This window comes from Sciurus vulgaris, assembly GCF_902686455.1.
Source record: "Sciurus vulgaris genome assembly, contig: HiC_scaffold_181_arrow_ctg1, whole genome shotgun sequence".
Lineage (NCBI taxonomy): Eukaryota > Metazoa > Chordata > Mammalia > Rodentia > Sciuridae > Sciurus > Sciurus vulgaris.
The window spans coordinates 87436-107599 of NW_027632872.1; the positions used below are offsets into that span (position 1 = coordinate 87436).

Below are 20164 nucleotides of genomic sequence, written 5' to 3' on the forward strand. Positions count from 1 at the left end.
CGATGGATCCTGAGTGATAGTGACTGAGCGAAGGGAACATGGAGCAGCGACTGCGAGGGCACTCTGACCAAGGAGCAGTCACTTTGAGGGACTGACTTGGAGAAGAGGGTGAGACCAGTACTTGGGGATGGTAATGTAGTAGGATTGTGACAGGGTTGTGGTACAGTGTGTGATTGAGTGACTGTGGCTAGACAGAGGTCTTTAGTGGAAAGCACACTGGTCTGGGACTTATCAGGCAGACTTGAGTTTAATTTTATGAACAAACTTTTTGTGGTTAGGAAATTTACCTCACCACTGAGTTAGTTTCTTTATAAGTGAATAGGAAGTTTAGACTTTCATTAATGTCTGCCAAACTATGAGTTCCATCCTAGTATCTGGGTGTGAAATCATGTTAGTGGATGGCACCTGATTTTTTTTCAAAATGGAATCAGATAGAAATTTTAAGTGTATTTACATAGAAAGGGTATTATTTCATAAAATGTGTTTAACTTACGTGTGTATGAGATTATGATGTAAAATATTTTCTACATCATAAAATGTGTGAAGTAAAGTGTAGTAAAAAGATTTGAGAAACGTGGATCAGGTTATTTCTAAGTTTTCTTTCAGACCCTAAAAGTAATAATTCTATAATTCTATGATTAGGGCCTTGTTTGAAAGTACAGAGATGCAATTGGAAAAATGGGATCTGTGCTTGGGATACTGGCTTTATCTGATTGACTTATCTGGAGGTTTCCTGAATGTAATTGAAATGACTAGTTATGACTAAAGGCTGAAATTTTGGAATCTTAGTTGAGAAAACCAGAAGGTATGTTGAAATAAGAATAGTGACATTTATTGAAACAGTGAATATTTAGAAGTTTGTGGGAGAAGAAACTGTTAGAAATAGACATTGAGCAAGGGGAAATTTTGAGGATAGGCAAGGCTTGGGAAGGGAACTGAAAATAGAGACAGAAAACATTCTGCTGAGAATAAAATGGAGGTAAGGAGGTATGACCTTCAGATCTTATTTGATATTAATATTTAATGATTCTGCAAGTACATAGAGTTGTTAGTAAAAAGATATTGATAAATGGGATTTGGTGCAGTAATGGTAAACAGATGATGAACATTATGGGAAAGAAAGGTACATGAAAGCATGGACATTATGGGAAAGAAAGGTAGACAAAAGGTAGGTCGATCAGCAATGGTGACTAGAGTGCCACATGGGAGAGGCTTTAATGAATTTAGCTATCCATCTTGGTGATTTATGTACTAGAGGCTTAGCCTAACATACTGGAATGATGGCACACTGTAGGTATTTCAAATGATGTTTCAGTTGCAGGTTTTTTCTTACTCATTCACCCCCTTTTTTTTCAAGTGTGCATTTAGATGGTTTTATTTCATTCCCTCTTAAGAGGGCTGTTAGTGATGAAATTAACTGAGTGTTGTTACACCCCCCTTTGTAAAGGTGCTACTGATTTTGCCACCCAGCAGCTTAAAAATTATTTAAGAAGCTTGAAGTCATTTTAGCTTATCACACACTCTGTTAATATTTAATAGCTATCCCTGCCCCCTGTACATGCATATGCTTTGTAATAGAAGGAAGAGTGTTAAGAAAGTTTCTTAAATGGGAATGAATTGGGAATGGTAGGGAATGGGCTTCGCTAAAAAAATGCCAGTTACACCTTTTTCCAGGATTATATATGTTTATTTGACTTACATTCTGTTTAACTCAAAGGAACTACTCAAGCTAGAACAATATATATTTCAAGGTAACAGACTATAGAAGGGAAGACACTTAGGCTTGGGGACTGCATTACTCCCTTTGGGGTCCTTTTTGTTGGCTGAATGAAATGATTCTTTTTGACCTAGTCTGCTTTGTACATTCTCTTTGAAAACCAATATGATAGGACTGGGACTATATAGCTCAGTGGCAGACTGCTTGCCTAGTATGTGTGAGGCACTGGGTTCAATCCTTAGCAGCACCACATAAAAATAAATAAATAAAAGCAGTCTGTCCATCTAAGCAAAATATTTTTAAAATCCAACATGATAGCTTGATTAACAGAGAATGAACTGTTTCCCCAATTTCTCTTTGTGTAAATAGTTGGGGTTTTATTTTCCTTGGGGAGCTCCTCTTTGGATATGTGATTCTTTAAGGAGAATCGTTTATTCCAATAGAGTCTTGGATTCAGAAGTCCTAGGTTACTTTATCTGATGTCAACACTGACTCATTTTGTGATTATGGAAAGTTTTATTTCAATTTCTCTTCTTTTAGTTTTCCTAGATAATTGAATTGTCTGTATTTTACTATTTAAAAGATAGGTATATATTATGCTTCTTTTTTTAAAAAAAAATCTTTTTCCTTCTTTCTTTTTGTAATCACAAGTTGAAAGTTTTGTTAGTTTGAGGCTTTCTATATTTGAAGTAGGATGACTGCCAATGAGCTAAGGGAACTCAAGGATCTGCTAGGCTGTTATATCACATTCACAAGTATTTACAAACCAGTTTTGAAGTGAGGGCTTCTAAAAATAGTGGTGTTTGGTCTTTGCTTTATACTAGAGAACATGAAAACAGTTGTTTATTTTTCAATTTGCAGAGTTATATTAGATGTAACTAATGGAGGTATGATTATGTTGCTTGCTTTTTGGTCCTAAAACAGGAGTATTGATCATTTTTGTTATGATCCCTCCCTTTGGCAGTATAGTGAAAAACCTTGTGCAATCTTTTGAAATGGGGTGTCACTTTGTTGCCCAAGGTGGCCTTGAACTCATGGTCCTCCTGCCTCTGCCTCCTGAGTAGCTGGGATTACAGGGATGGGCCATTGTACCTGGCTTGGAATAATATTTTTATATGCAAAACAATACATAGAATTATAAGAAAAGCCAATAGGAATACATATCAAAATATTTTAAGTATATGATATAGCACTGTGTGTGCTTTTTAAATTTATTTTTTGTGCTTTTTATTAACACAGTAAATAATGTTTACAATCTATCAGTAGATCTTATAACTACAGTAATTTTAAGATGATTTTGAGTTTCAACACCATTTGAAGAGAATTTGTAGCAAGTATAAAATAAGAATTTGGGCTGGGGTTGTAACTCAGTGGTAGAGCACTTACTTAGCATGTAAGTAAGACACTGGGTTCAATCCTCAGCACCACATAAAAATAATCAAAAATAAAATGTATTTTGTCTATCTGCAACTAAGAAATAAATTATTTATGATTACTATTGGTGGCAGTATATTTGTCTACTAAGTCTACTATTACATTTGTGGCTTATGTTCATAACTGAAAGAAATGGTGATTTGATCAAAAGTTAGTGAAAATAGATACGTAACTTTTCTGGGTCCAAATTCACAGACTTTCAATTTCTATCATAGACCCTGCCTTAGAGAAATAAGTTTTCTAACCTGCTCTAGGAAGAGCACACAGGGTTTACTTACTGAATCTTCTGATAGAGTAGTGGCAGAGTAAAATTGTTGAACTGTTAAGAAGTGATACATTGTCCCTTGGTATTTTTAGGATAGTCTCTTTCCTGAAATATGTAACCAGTTCCAAGCTTAATTTTTATTTTGTTCCATGGCTAAAACAGGGTCTGGCACAGAGTAATGGCCACTCAGTGTTTACTGAATAAGGGTCTCTCTGGAGAAATTATAGGGAAGAGATCAAGTTCAAAGCTAAGATCTTCGATGTAGCAATTTAAGGGTCTCAGATATTGAGGAATAACATTGAATTTTAGCTTAAAACTAATCTATCAGTGCAGGCGATGTTGTGAAATTCACCTTTATATTTAGAAGTTCTCAAATAAGGCATTCTTTTGATTTACTCTATATAGTGTGGTAATATATATGGACTAGTTACTTAAACTATAGTAGTCCTAAATTAGAAAATTATTTCTTCAAATAATCCTATTCTTAGCACTGTTTCCACTTGAAGTTGTACAGATCTAGGAAAACTTGTCACCAAATTATTGTTAAAACTGGGAGAATGGGAGTTGGCAGATTTCTTTGGTAAAGGGCTAGACAGTAAATGTTTCAGACATTGCAGATCATATAGTCTCTGTTGCAGCTACTCATTTCCATTGTAGCACAGAAGCAGCCAGAGACAATATATTGGTGAATGAGCATGGCTGTTTCCAGTAAAACTTGAATTTCAAAAACAGGAAGTGGACCATCTTTGGTGCCAAATGTAGTTTGCCAACCCCTGATCTAGGAGGTCTGCTGGTTCTTGAATCCAGTTCTTCTTCCTATTTTGGATTAACCATATCCTCTTCAAGCTTCAAAGGACTTTCCACAGTTGGTGATGCCACTGTACTGTTACCTGCTGAAAGGCCTGAACGTACAGCATGGCATGATTAATGAAGGCCAACAGCATTAGATGCACCTCTTGGAATTTACAGAGCTTGCCTTTTTTAGAGCACCACTTTTTTAAGTGCCACCGTGTAGAAGCAGGTAAAGATCTCACATAGGAAAAAGGCTCGCTTGGTCAGACTTGGAACTGGGCATTGGTATACCAGCAGAAAAATGCTGAATAGAGAGTTTTACTAGGAAGATAATGTAGGTCCAGAGAAGAGGGAAAGTAGGAATGGAATGCAAAGTTTGAATCAGATTTTTGGATTGTGGAAGCCTAATTACAACTTGCTAGTATTAAGATTGTTACATAGTTTAGGAAACAGTTGACCTCCTCTTTTGCCCTGCATTGCTTGCCAGATCTAAAAGGAAGTGGAATGGAGGGGGATTAGGTTGAAGTCCATAAAACTGTGCTTATCAGTAAGACTTTCATCATTAAGACACAGACATGGGACTGGGGCTGTAGCTCAGTTCCAGAGTGCTTGCCTAATGTGTGAGACATTGGGTTTGATCCTTAGCACTATATAAAAATAAATAAAATAAAGGCATTTTGTCCATCTACAACTACAAAAAAATTTATTAAAGAAAAAAGACATGCACATTAGCCCCCAGATTTCATCTCCTTTAAGACATTGATATTGAAAAAACACTTAATAAGCTGTGTCCTTTGTGTCTTCTCACTACTAGCCTGCCCCCTCACAAACACATTTTCCACTTTTCTAGCAGGTGAACAAGGGGAGCAGTGTGTACAAGGAGATGAGTCAGCAGAAATTATGCCAGGTTTTATGAATCTGAGTAAAAACAATCACAGGCACATGCTGCATTTTGTATCATGAGAGAACTTTGGAGACTCTGAAGTGCTCATAGGCTGGATGATAGTGGTGTAGGCAGGTGGGCATTTAATATCCCTATTTACAATCTGTGCTCAAATAGAGAATTTCAGTGACTGAGATAAGGTGATTTATCTAGAGACTAAATGGGTAGCAGTGTTTGATGCCTTACAAATGCTGCATTCTGGCTGTCAGACCCCTTCAGCTCTCTTTTATAAGTCTTTTGATAAATTTTTCTGTGAGGAAACAGGAAATTTGGCCTACTCTTATAGGGCTCATGAGGGAGGTTCTGTATTTTATGTCTGACTGCTTTTCTTTCTGACTCATTCCTGCTTAATTAATGTAGGTGCTATGACTGAAAGAATATGACATAATCCATCTTCAGGGCATTTAGGTAATCAGCTGCCCCATTTTTACCTGTATTGGCTCTGGAAAGGTGCCATCATTCCCAAATCCTGTCTCCCACTGGACAAAGAAAGATATTAAGGCAGTCTCTGTGTATATGTACCTTTTTTTCCTCTTGAATGTAGATATTTGAAGTCATCTTCTTTTCCAGGGCTATCACTGCATCTTTCCTTGAATGGTATTGGTTGATTACAAAGGTACAGTTATCATAAACAGTCTGAGAAGTGTTATCATTATTGCTTGATATGTTTAAATGGTTACTGGGCAATTGTGAATGTTGTAAAGGTGATGTGGTTTTAGGTCCAGCTAAGTTTCAGTGTAATGACTTAAGAAGCTGTGAAGATATTATGATATGCACCCTCCAACATGGTGTCAGCAATAGATTAGGGCCATGGGTCCAAGCATTCACCATCACTTGGGGACCTTGTCTGAAGCAACTGCCATACCTCTTTCATCTTTTCTTGGGCAGGGGCCAGGGCCAGACAGGGTCTCCCTAAGCTACACAGGCTGACCTCCCAAGCAGCTTGGATTACAAGTTTTTCACATCTGAGAGTAGAGCTCTTAGGAGCTCTGTTGACCAACCCAATGGCATCCTCTACTACCTTGCCTCTAGGATGTCACTATGAAACAAAGTATGTTGCTTTCACCTACTTGGGACACCCTCAGGAGAAGCTTTAAGAGCAACATCTTTCACCCCAAGGGGTTCAACTAGTTATAATTTCACAATCTCTGGACCCAGAACTATATTTAAAAGTTAAATCTGAAATTGAAGAAGAGCTAAAGTCCCTGGGCAAAGAAATTTCTGAAGCCTTCAGACAGACTTTAACCATCACACTTCTCCAATGTTTAGCCCTGCTAACCCAGAAAGCTCAGTAGAAGACTGCTTGGCCCATTTTGGAGAACAAGTATCGCAGAAACTGAGAGAACCTCTGGATAAAGCTTTGCAAATGCTCCTCAGCCAGGGAGTTACCATTTCTGAGTGAGAATGTGCTTCTCTGAGTAGTTTGGGATCTCTCATGCAGGGCTAGATTGTTTGTTTTAGGTGAACAGTGTCATTTCATTTCTCACTTTTCTTCACTTTTTTTTCCTTTTGCTTTCCCAAAGCATTTCTGTGTTTTGAATGACAACTTTACTTCTAAGAGGTGGTTTAACTGTTCCAACAAAGATTTGATGGTTTCTATTATTTGTTGTGATATCAGATTTCAACAGATGAATTTAACCGTGTTGTAAACACAAGCCATCACACTTGTCCTAACCAATTTTTACTGTGATTGTAGTTGGCCAACATAAATATAATGGTTGGGGTTTTATGCATTATAATGTGGTATTAACATTACATTTTAGATATCTGTATTTCAGAATATATCTATATCCCAGATATTGCTAAACTTTAGGGTTGCACATCTGTCCATGGAACTACTTTGACATTCTAATAGTGGACTTCCTTCCTAGATATGGATCTGACCATATTAAAGCTAGAAACTAATAAAAATGAAAGTATAGTAAAATAGAAAAAAAGATTATGATGTGCTTACTATCCCTTCTCCTTTCACATACCTTTTCTCTATACTGGCACAATGGCAAAGTTAATGTGTCTAGGTGGCATCTGTTGGAACATTAAGGAAAGTGGAGAGTATTTTTTTTCATTTTAAGCACTGTTATTACATTATTCCACATGCTGTGATGGTGCATAAGAGTTAGTAGATATGAGGGCTATTGAGAAATGATAAAAACAAAATACTTGAGAGACCTAAAAAGTCAAAGTTTAAATATTACTAGTCTAGAGGAAAGGTATGAGGATTAATCTTTTTAATTTATAAATTCTTTTAGAGTTACTATTATAGTATGTTATTATTATAGTAGAGTTATTATAATATGTGTGTGTGTATATATATATATATATATATATATATATATATATATACATATTTTAAATTTTTGGGTAGTTGTAGATGGACAGCATACCTTTATTGTATTGGCTTATTTTTATGTGATGCTAAGGATCAAACCCAGTGCCTCTCACATGCTAGGCAAGCACTCTGTCACTGAAGTTCAGCCCCAGCCCTGCATTAGATATATTTTTAAACTCAAAGAATATATAACATAGGTGTATATTAAAATATATGTATTCAAAATTAAAAGAATCTTAGGACTTCAGTTTAAAATACAATGTGAAATATAAAACACAAAAGTTATCTTTAGAAAAATAGAAGAATTAGGGTTAGGGATAGAGAGCCAGTCAAGAAAAATAGAAGAAGTGTATGTAATTAGATAACAAATAGTATAAATAGATAAGAAATAGAGTAAATAGATGAAGCAAAATGCTTTTTAAGAAATTCAAAGCAACTTTCTATTACTACACCAATTCAGTGAAACATTGGGTAATCACTGTACACTAGGGCTTATCGCTAGGTTTTGCATGTTTGAATTAATGAGTTTTATTCTTCCAAGTGTTAAAACAAACAAACAAACAGGTTAACAGGCTTCAGCAAAAGGAGTATGTATTAGTTGGCATAATCAAACAGTTATTGATCTGGTTTATCATCATCAACAGCCCTGCTTTCTTTGTGTTGATTATCTCCAGAAAGACTTTCCTTCTGGTTACAGGATGACCACTAGGTAGTTACAGAATTGTTCCTAGAGCCACTTCCCCAGGTTTAAATACACAAAGAAAGAAGTGATAATCTTTGTCCAAGCATTCCCATTGGGAGAGCCCTGAGATTTGCTCTGATTGAATTTACTTAGGTCACATATTACAGCCCTCCCCACTCCCACAACCCCCTCACCCTGGTAATCTCTGACCACGGAGCTTGATATGCTACTTGGGTTAGGTTTGGCACATTCTGACACTAGGACTGAAGGCGAATCCACACTGAACAGATGAGAGTTTCCAGATGAAAACGGGCTCTTTTCAGAGCAGAATGAATGCTATAAAGGCAAACAGGTATCTAGTAATTATAGTCTGATTTCTCATTTGATTCTTACCATGTCTCAGAAGGTAACTACATTTGATCAGAACCTTTATTAGTCACATGAAGAAACCCATAGCATCAAGGGATTTACCTTAGCCTGCAGTTAAGGAACTAAGAGGACCTAGAATTAAATCCCAGTTTATATGTTGTGATTCCTGGTATAGTGCCCTCTCCACTCTTTTACTCTGGATTAAGCCAAAACGAGCCCCTGGCATGCCTAAGTACTCTGCCAGTGATATGCTCAGAAGGGAGGCCAATTTTATGAAAAGTGAAATTAAATTCCTTCCTGACATAGTGTATCCTGGTCAAAGTTCAATAGGTGATCATGATCTGTGACTGTATTATATAATACTCAGTAAGTGTTGTAGTTAAGAGCATAGACCCTTAAGTCAAAATTTCTGAGTTCAAATACTGTTTTGAGAATTCAGTGAACTATAGTCCATGAGCTCACTGCCTGTGTTTTCTAAGTAAAGTTTTATTGGAATATAGAAAAAAATCCTGTTTTGGCTCTGTGCTAAGTGTGTGAGTGATTTCAGTCAAATCATTTAACCTAGCTGTATTTCCTCATGTATAAAATAAAGATAATAGCATTATCTGTAGGATTATTGTGAGAATTATATTATTTAATATATGTAAAACTTACTGACATAAGAAGTACTGTTAGTTATAATTATAATAATAAATTAATACAATTAATATAAATACAAGTATATTTATATAAAACAATAATAATAACCATCAGTATTATTATTTTGCAGTACCAGGGATTGAACTCAGGGGCACTCTACCACTAAGCTACATCTCCAATCCTTTTTTTTTGTTAGTTTGTTTTTGGTTTTTTTTTTTTTCTTTTTGAGACAGGTTCTTGCTATGTTGCCCAGGATGGCCTGGAACTTGCAATTTTCCTGCCTTGGCTTCCTGAATAGCTGGGATTGCAGGCCTGCACCACTGCTCTTAGCTAGTTATAATTATTATAATCATAATTATCATTATAGTCTTTGGGGCTATCATGGAAAAATGTGGATTGTATGTTTGCACTGTGAAATGGATTTACATCCTATTGAATACTGTAACTACTAAGAATTCTAAATACAGCCTATATTCTATTTTCTGAAGATAATTTCATTGTATTTTATATGAGGAGTATTAATGGTGGATCTCAATGAGGAGAGAGGCAAATAAGTACATAGTGGAAGTCTAGTTTGAGAAGTTCATATAAAAAAGGCTTAGAGGTTTTAAATAAATAGTATACTTCAACACCAGTGATGTCTCAGAATGCTACTATAATCTTGAACTTCATTGGTGGGTGTCCAGGAATAAATTCCTCACTTATGCCCTGCTTTCAGTGGGTAGGTCAAAATATATGACACGAAGTCCTGGTGCTTATTATTTACAGATTCTTCCTCTAGTGTTTTTACTAGAGTATTATTATAGAACAAGTATAGTTAATGTGCATATCATTTATTCATTCAACAAACATTTTTATAAAATGATCTGCATGTTGGAAATTAGAGGTAGTAGGGTATAGGCAACATTGCAAAATGATGGTTGGAAGCTAGAGAATAATCACAGAAATGATAGAAAGGATAACATAACTTGAAAGCCCAGCTTTATGTAACTTGGTCAGGCCAGAGTTCCAAAGTTGTCAAGAAAGGTTAATAACTAATGAAAGCAGAATGTGGAACATTTTCAGAAATATTTCCATCCAAATTGTTGAAGTAAAAATTTTTGCTCTTAAAGAAGTTCGAATGATTTCAGTCTAAAGCCATTCATTCCTCTCATTTGAAATTATTTTAGTTTTTCTTTTGCTTGTTTGTTGTTGTTGTTGCTGTTTTGTAGTGCTGAGGATCACCCAGGGCCTCATGCATTCCAGGCAAATGCTTTACCACTGAGCCACATTACCAGCCCATATTTCAGGATTTGACATGTAATATCTGGAAGAGAAAGTCTTGTTCTAATTTGCTCCTCCTTTAGGCCAATTAAAAATCATTGGTTTCACTTCTGGGAACCCAGGTTAACAACAATGGGGACATACTGTATGTTTGGAAGAGGTTAAGAGATGGTGAAGGAATCTTGAGGAGCAGTCATAGGAAGTGTTTAGCTATGGAAAGGGGAGATTTGAGGAACATGAGTTATATTTTCATGTATTTGAAAGGCTATGATAAAAGACAGGCCTTGTACTTTTTTTTTATTGCCCCATGGAACAGTATTAGCCCTTTGAGTTGAGGCTTCCCACCTCAGAAAGCACATTTCATCTATTTGAGAATAATTTGTTAGTTATTAGTGATACAATGTTATCTTCATTTATCAAAACAAGTTTCTTATGAGATAGTAACCTTCCTATTCCTGAAAATGTTTAAATGTACTCTTTTTATTTTATTCTTTGGTGCTGGGGATTGAACCCAGGGCCTTATATAATTAAAAAAATACATGAAGTAGTATCTTTGATAACTTTAAGAAATACCAGTGACAATTATGCCCACTTTTCAGGTTTGAAGCACATAGCTGTTTTCTTTCCCATTCATTTGTCATAATAATATAATTATCTAAAGCAAATATGTTGACAGCATAGAATATTCTACAGGGGTTCAGTTTTAGTTTCAGAAGTTCTCCTTTGACTTCTGAGACATTGTCCAGTTCTAATCTTCTTAACTTTTTTAGTTCTCCATAATTTCTCAGATTCAGTACTGATTCAGACTATCATAGGTTCTTTGAACAGATCATTGTAAAATATTTTCTAAGCAAACATCTGCTTATAAAAGCAAGCAGAACAACTGTAGGTTTCTGGGGCAGGGGAATTTAGGTGTCAGTTGGCATCTCTATATTATCACAGGTGATAGTTTGTTATGGTCTTATCCAAAAAGTGGGTTAGAAAAATTTTCTACATATTTTGCTTTGTCTTGAGCTTTTTTTGTAGCAGAAAACTATCTCTAGTGAAAACGTCTGCTGGAGTGTCTTGGCATGCCAAGATGCAGTACCTTCAGGGGTAACTGAGTCCCTTTTCAGATAGTCCTATTCCTTACAAGGTGGATTGTGGTGTGTTTAGTTAAAATCTGTGTCTTGGGCTAGGGTTGTGGCTCAGTGGTAGAGTGCTTGCCTAGTATATGCAAGGCACTGGGTTCAATCTTCAGCACCACATAAAAATAAATAAATTAAATAAAGGTCCATCGACAACTAAAAAAAAAAATTAAAAAATCTGTCTTTGTGTCTTCCAACCAATTTTCTGTTGTCTTTATTTTTACAGGATAAACATTCAGATATCAGGTACCTCTTATATAATGTTGTATAGTATAGGTAATTGTACATTAGTGTTTGCTGAAGCCAACTGATTGAATTTCATTTCTACCTTGACCATTTACTAGCTGTGTGACCTTCTGTGCCTCAGTTTTCTCATCTATAATGTAGTGATAAAAATAATTCCTATCTCATTAGCCAGGCATGGTGGTGTACGCCTATAACCCTAGTGGCTTAAGAGGCTGAGGCAGGAGCATGACAAGTTCAAAACCAGCCTCAGCAATTTAACAAGGCCCTAAGGAACTTAGTGAGAAAGAAGTCTCTAAATAAAATACAAAAAAGGGCTAGGGATGTGTCTTAGTGATGAGTGCCCCTGAGTTCAATTCTTGGTACCAAAAACAAACAAACATTAAGAGTTTTAATAATTTTTAAGTGTTTGGGCATACAGGTGCTATATAAGTACTAATAGTAGAGATAGTAGTGTTTCTTCATTGTAATTTGACATCAGACACCAAAAGAGTTCTTGCTGGAATAGTGATTTTTAAATGGAATAGGGGTAACGATGGGGGAGATGTAGTGTACTACATGTTACATGATACTTTTGCATTGAAAGTATACTTTTTATAACTGGAGTACTGTGGTTTAAATATGGTTTTAGTGTGCCCCCCAGGAGTTCATGTGTTGAAATGAATCCCCATTGTGAGGTATTAAAAGGATGAAAACTTAATCCAGCTATAGTGTTTATAGGTGGTAGAGATGTTTGGAAGGTGATTAGGACTAGATAAGGTCATCAGTGTGGAGCCCCATGATTTAATACTGTTGGCTTTATAAGAAGAGAGAGAAAAACCAAAACAGACATGCATGTTCTTTGTCTGTGGCTATGTGATGCCCTGTGCCACCCCAAGATACTGCTAGCAAGAAGGCTATCACTAACCAGATGTGGGCCTTGAACCTCCAAACCATGAAATAAGTAAACTCCTCCTTCCTTCCTTCCTTCCTTCCTTCCTTCCTTCCTTCCTTTCTCCATCCCTCCCTCCCTCCCTCCCTCTCTCCTTCCCTCCTTCCCTCCCTCTCTTCCTCCCTCCCTCCACAGTGGGGACCTGAAAGGTACAGCTTCCAGCACTATGCAGTGCCTGCTAGGCAGCATGCAGAACCAGCCCCAAAAAGTAACTGTGTCCTGTGACCTGCAAAGCCATGGGGTATAGCTGCTCAAGGATTTGGGGGTCCACTCCTTGCTACAGTGTGCATAATGTCCTGGACTTGGAGCTTTGTGGTTTTGGTTTTTTGTTTTGATATTGATTTTGTTTGAGCTGATTGCTCTTTTCTACCTGCCTCTATCTTCCTTTTGAAATAGGAGTATTTATTTTATCCTTATTCCACAAATTTATCCCAGAAGTCTGTAACTTGTTTTTAATTTTATAGGGACTCACAACTGTAAGTGGTTGCCTTGAGTCTCAGATGAGACTTTGGGCTTGGACTTTTAAGTGATGCTGGAACTAGTTAAGACTTTGGTACTGTGAGGTGGAATGAATGTATTTTGCATTGTGAAATCAGACATGAAACTATGGGTTGGGTCAGGCATGGAATGCTGTCATTTGTGTGTTTTTTGTTTTTTGGAGTACTGCAAGTTGAATTCAGGCTCACTTTACCACTGAGCCTTTTTTATTTTTAATTTAAGTTACCTAAGTTTCTGAGACTGGCACTGAATTTGTGATTCTCTTCCCTCAGCCTCCTGAGTCACTGTGATTACAATTGTGTTACCATACCTGGTTTATATATGGTTTTAGTATATATGCCTTAACATTCATGTGTTGGAGGCTTGGTCCCCAGTGTGGCAGTGTATGAGGTGATGGGATCTTTAAGAGATGGCTTGTAGTGGGAGATTATAGGGGGCCTTTCCCTTAAAGGGATTAACTTAGCAGGGCCCTGAGTTAGGTTTCTCAAGAGGGTTATGATAAAAAGAATAAACTTCACCCCTCCCCTCTCCCTGTTTTCCTTTCTGACCATGTGATCTCTTCCTCTTGAAATTTTTCCCACGTTTATGATGACATCTGCCAGTAGGCCTTCACCAGAGATTGAACACAAGGAGTCAACTGATTTTGGGCTTTCAGCCTCCAAAACTGTAAGGTAAATAAACCTTTTTTCTTTATGAAATAGCTTTCTTCAGGTATTTTATTGTTATAATGAAAGGGGAAAACTTAAACATCTCTTTGGATGTAGGGATATATAGAAGATAACCTTAAGGCACAAAATGACAAGAATTACTACTGAATAATAATAGTAGCTAATACTTATAAGAAATTACTGCATAAGGTACTGGATTACCTCACTTAAACATCATTTGATAGATAATACTTATAAGACATGGAGAGATTAAGGAATTTGTCTAAGTACCTAGTGGTAGAGATAGGATTCGTACTTAGGTAATCTGATTTTAGACCTGGACTTCTTAATCACTGCACTATACTGAAAGGGTGAGGTTAAAGATTTTTACATTTCTCAAAATGGAACATAGGTTAAAAAAAAAGTACTAAAAGTACTCTCTTCCTTAGCCATTTGATGAGAGTATGGAGAGAGATTTTGTTAAAAGAATATATGTGACCAACTGAAATAGCGATAGAATATTACTGTTATTTACCAAAGGTTTATGTAATATATAATTTATATATATTAATAATGACAATGGCTGCCTTGATTTTTTTTTCTATGCTTGTGAATTTTACTTTAACTTTTTTTTTTTTTTGGTACTGGGAATTGAGTTCAGGGGCTCAACCGCTGAGCTACATTCCCAGCCCTATTTTGTATTTCATTTAGAGACAGGGTCTCATTGAGTTGCTTACTGAGTGCCCTGACATTGCTGAGGCTGGCTCTGAACTCAGGATCCTCCTGCCTCAGCCTCCTGAGCTGGGATTACAGGCGTCCGTCACCATGCCAGGCTTACTATAGCATTTAATAGCTGGTCAGAAATTTCTTTTTCTTGTCCCCAGTCCCATTTGTGGTATGTTAAATATGTTTTGTCTATATTCTTTGTGTCTTTTTTGTTTTTTTTAATCTAGTGGAACAGAGCTAGTGTCACAAGATCTAGAGAACCATATAGAGACCTTAGGTATTTCTTGGCTTTAAAATATCTTTGATAGCCACATCAACAGTATTAACTCCTGGAATAAAAAGCCGTTTTTTTTTTTTTTTTTTTCTTTTTAGTATAATAATATCTGCTATGTTTGGTTAGTTAAGTTGAATCATATGATAAGATGATATAATACTTTAATAAATATTTAAGAAACAAAGCAAATTTTGTGTGTTATATATTTTACTACAGTGTTAAAAAAAGCAAAGTTGGAGTGGGGAAGGAGAGATTACAAAGATTATAAAGTGGTATGAGAAAACTTAAGGGTGGTAAATATGTTCATTTTCTTACTTTTGATCATTTCACAGATGTGTAAATGTGTTAAAACTCATAAAATGGACTGGAGTTGTGGCTCAGTGGCAGAATACTTGCCTAGTATGTATGAAGCACTAGGTTTGATTCTCAGCACTGCATATAAATAAATAAAAGTCTGTTGACAACTAAAAATTTTTTTAAAAAATTCATAAATACACTTTAATGTATGTCAATTATACTTTAATAAGCTCTAAAAATATAGCACATCCCCCAGTCATTCACTCCCCCCACAAAATAAAAAAAGCAAAAGAAAAGACACAGAGCAAAAACTTCAGAGAAACTCCTATAGATGTGTTTTTGGATTTTTTTTTTTTTTTAGTAAGGATTAGGAATTTTAACTTGCAGTTATGGAAAATACTAATGAATATGACATATTCTCCCTGGTTTATTATAGCACCCTTTAAATACTGTTTTTTACCACAAATGAACAATATTCAGGTCTTTAAAAAACCACCATTTTGTAATATAGAAGGGGGAGGAGCAGAAGTAAAGAATTGTTTATCACCTAAGTTCAAAGCTTATCAGAAACCCTAGCAAAACCATCCAGTAGGAAAGATCTTTTGATCTATACAGCTGCCTGATTGGCAGTTCCTGAATCAGGCCAGTAGCTGCATTAGTTCTATTTGATTTGCCTTAGAATGTTTTTACCTTTAAATAACCATGACCTTTTTATTCCAGTGTTTAGTTAGGCTGACCTGGCTTAAGTTTGTAAAAACTTAAGAAACTCATGCTGTAGAACGATCTTAGAGGAAGGTGGGGTAGCAATCATGATGAGATAGTTTCTTTTTAAAAAAATTTGTGTCTTGAGAGACACAAAAGTACAGACTTTAGAATTAGACAAGGCTAAATTTAAAGCCTGGCTTTCCTACTTACTAGCTCTTGGGTGGGTTGCTTAACTTCCCTAATCCTTAGTTTTCTCATTTGTAAATTGGACTGATAATACCATCTTCTTAGATTATAAGGGTCAAGAAGATAACATATATAAAATGCATGGTACAGTGCCCAGTCCATAGTAAATATTAGAAAAAAGGATAGCTATTATAATTGTTGCTATTATTATTTTCTTTGTAAGAAATGAATACATTTACATTACTATAACATACTTCATGGGGTGTGTTTATGTGTGTATCCATCATGTACACTGATTCAAAGAATTAGGAAGAAGAGGGAATCTATTTTTAAAGACCTAAGAGTCAATCTCATATGAGCGTCTTTCTCTGCAGAAAATTGTTGTAGAACATTTTTAAAATTAAACTTTTTTGGGGGGGCCATATGCAGTGGCATGATCCTGTAATCACAGCTACTCAGGCAACTGAGATGGAGGATTGCTTAAGCCCAGGCAAACAAAATAGTGAAACTACATCTTAAACAAAAATGAAAACCATTAAACAAACAAAAATTAAGTGTTTTATTTTGAAAAAAGTAAAGCCTATAGAAAAATTGCAAGAATATTAAATTCCCTTATGTTTATTCTACCTGTACTCATAAGTTGATAACATTGCCATATTTACTGTAGCATTTTTTCCACTGAGCTACATTCCCTGCTCACTGTTTATATAATATACATGTTTCTCTTCTCTTTCTTCCCCTCTTCCTCTTTTTATTTTGGAAAAAAAAAGTAAAATCTAGTAAAGCCTATAGAACAGTTATAAGAATATTAAAATGCACTCCTATAAATACCACTTAGATTTATAAATTGATACAATTTTTTTGATTACAGTTTTTAAAAATTTTTACAGACTTCATTTTGATTCATTGTACACAAATGGGGTACAACTTTTCATTTCTATGGTTGTATACAATGTAGAGTCACACCATTCATGTAATAATACACATACATATGGTAATACTATTTGTTTTATTCTTCTATCTTTCCATCTCCCATCCCCTTCCACCCCATTTTCCTCTACATCATCCAAAGTTTCTTCATTCTTCTCTTCGCTGCCACCACCCCTCATTATGTATCATTATCCACTCATCAGAGTCGCCTTTGGTTTGTAGGGCCTAGCTTATTTCACTTAGCATGATATTTTCTAGCTCCATCCATTTACCAGCAAATGCCATAATTTTATTCTTTATGACTGAGTAATATTCATACCACAGTTTCTTTATCCATTCATCAACTGAAGGGCATCTAGGTTGGTTCCACAGTCTAGCTATTGTAAATTAAGCAACTGTGAACATTGATGTGGCTGCATCACTGTAGTATGCTGATTTTAAGTCCTTTGGGTATAAACCAAGGAATGGGATAGCTGGGTCAAATGGTGGGTCCATTCCAAGTTTTCTGAGTAATCTTCATACTGCTTTCCAGAGTGACTACCAATTTGCAACTCTACCAGCAATGTATGAGTGTGCCTTTTTCCCCACATCCATGCCATCACTTATTATTGCTTGTGTTCTTGATGAAAGCCATTCTAATTGGAGTTAGATGAAATCTTAGGGTGGTTTTAATTTGCATTTCTTTAATTTCTAGGGATGATGAGCACTTTTTCATATATTTGTTGATCACCTGTATATCTTCCTCTGTGAAGTGTCTGCCCAGTTCCATAGTCGATTTATTGATTGGGTTCTTTGTATTTTTGATATAAATTTTTTTAAGTTCTTTATGAATTTTGGAGATTAGTGCTCTGAGGTGTGTGTGGAAAAGATTTTCTCCCACTCTGTAGGCTCTCTTCACATTATTGATTGTTTCCTTTGCTGAGAAAAAGCTTTTTAGTTTAAATCTATCCCATTTATTGATTCTTGGTTTTATTTCTTGCACTATAGGGGTCTTGTTAAGGAAGTCTGGTCCTAAGCCAACATGATGGAGATTTGGGCCTACTTTTTCTTCTATTTGATGAAGAGTCTCAGGTCTAATTCCTAGATCCTTGATCCATTTTGAGTTGAGTTTTGTACAGGGTGAGAGATAGGGGCTTAATTTCATTTTACTGCATATGGATTTCCAGTTTTGCCAGCACCATTTATTGAAGAGGCTATCTTTTCTCCATTGTAAGTTTGTGGCACCTTCGTCTAGTATGAGATAACTGTACTTATGTGGATATGTCTCTGTGTCTTCTATCCTGTACCATTGGTCTACCTATTTTGGTGCCAATACCATGCTGTTTTTGTTCCTATTGCTCTATAGTAGTTTAAGGTCTGGTATTGGGATACCTCCTGCATCACTCTTTTTGCCCATTTTGCCATATTTGCTTTACTTTTAAAAATATTTTCTTCCCCTTCCCCTCCTACTTCTTCTTCTCTTTCTTTCACCTAGGTTAAGCTATAGAAATCATGGCACTTAGCTAGGCAAGGTGGCGCACACCTATAATCCCAGGGGCTCAGGAGACTGAAGCAGGAGGATCTCGAGTTCAAAGCCAGCCTCAGCAATGGAAGACACTAAGCAACTTTGTGAGACTCTGTATTTAAATAAAATGCATAATACTGTGGATGTGGCCCCTGAGTTCAATCCCCAATATGTCCCCCCCTGCAAAAAAAAAAGAAAACATGACAATTTATCAGAAGATATTTCAGTATGTCTATCCTAAAAGCAATAACAGTCTTCTACAGAGCAGTATAATTATCAAATTCAGGATTAAACATTGATGCATGTTATCTGATATGTAGTCCATATTCAAATTTTGTTGATTGTCCTGATAACTGTCCTTTATAACAATTTCTTCTCCAACCTAGAATCATGCATTTTATTCAGTTGTCATTTCTTTATTCTTAACCTGAAACCATCTTTCAACCTTTTTTTTTAATGGTTGATATTTTTTTGAAGACTACAGATTCCTTTAGAATATCTTCTAATTGGGGGTTGTTTGCTTGTTTTCTTGTGAACTGATAAAGTTTACACATTTTCAGTAGGTAATATATCTGTTCTCAGTGCCTTATATCAGGAGGCATTATTGGTGATAATGTTGCTGAGATTTTTTTTCTACTACCAAGGTAACACTTTTCCATTCATAATTAATAAGCAATCTATGGGGAGATTCTTTGAAACTATGTAAATATCTTGTTCCTCAGCAAATGGTTCATCCACTGGTTTTGGAATGCTAAAGAACCTTTTTACATCAAACATTTATATAGTGGTGGGGCTCTGCATATGGTTTTCTTACAGTAATTAAAGTCTCCTTGAGAAAATACTTTGTACTTTTACTTTATTATCTTTTTAATAGGCAAATAATAACCATATGGGGTATACTGTGATTGTGTGTGTGTGTGTGTGTGTGTATTTGGTATGGGAATATAACCCAGGGCCTCACTCGTGCTAGGCAGGCACTCTAAGACTCAGCTACGTTTTCCAGTCCTCACTGTGATGTTTTATTTTTACTGTGGAATGATAAAATCAAGCTAAGTTACAAATTGATTACATAGTTAATCTTTTGTGTGAGTAGTAATAGCATTTAAAATCTACTCTTTTAACAATTTTAAGATATACAGTGGGTAATAATATGTCCATTATTATTATGGTCACTTTTTTATATTCCACATAAAAGTGAGATATGCAGTATTTGTCTTTCTGTACATGGCTTATTTCACTTAGCATAATGTTCTCTGGATTCATGTTGTACTTTAAAAATTACATTATATTACCTTGCTCACAGTTAAGTGATCATATTATTGACTGCCTGATAAGATTGATATGTCTGATGCCAAGTTGCACTTTTCTCATGTGAAACTGCCACTAATTGGATTGATTAGACATTCTTAGCAGGCCTCTTAGATCAATGACTTGAGAGTATTGACCTCTGAATGTTTTGAAAGAATAATTAGTAACAGCAGTAAGGAAAAACTACGATCATTATCACTGGAAGAACTTAATATTAAATATTAATTTACATTTGTAATGAAAGACAGTTTCTGGGAGGTGTTTGTCTTTCACTTTAGACTCTGCTATATTTTTATATCAACCTAATACATAGCCATGACTCATGGGGTATCACCTTCAATCTCTTAAGAATCAG

General features: G+C 35.7%; 1 protein-coding gene and 1 pseudogene across 2 annotated transcripts in view; both read left to right on the plus strand.

The window, feature by feature from the left end:
• Positions 1-20164, plus strand: part of LOC306652372 (uncharacterized protein) — a 131659-nt gene that overhangs the window by 522 nt on the left and 110973 nt on the right. The window contains exon 2 of the mRNA XM_079125306.1: positions 13838-13903. The gene's annotated coding sequence lies outside the window, so the exon portion shown is untranslated. The remainder of the gene's footprint in view (positions 1-13837; positions 13904-20164) is intronic.
• LOC306652364 (bcl-2-like protein 13) lies at positions 5423-7208 on the plus strand (annotated as a pseudogene). Its single transcript has one exon. The product of its transcript is annotated as a bcl-2-like protein 13 (transcript).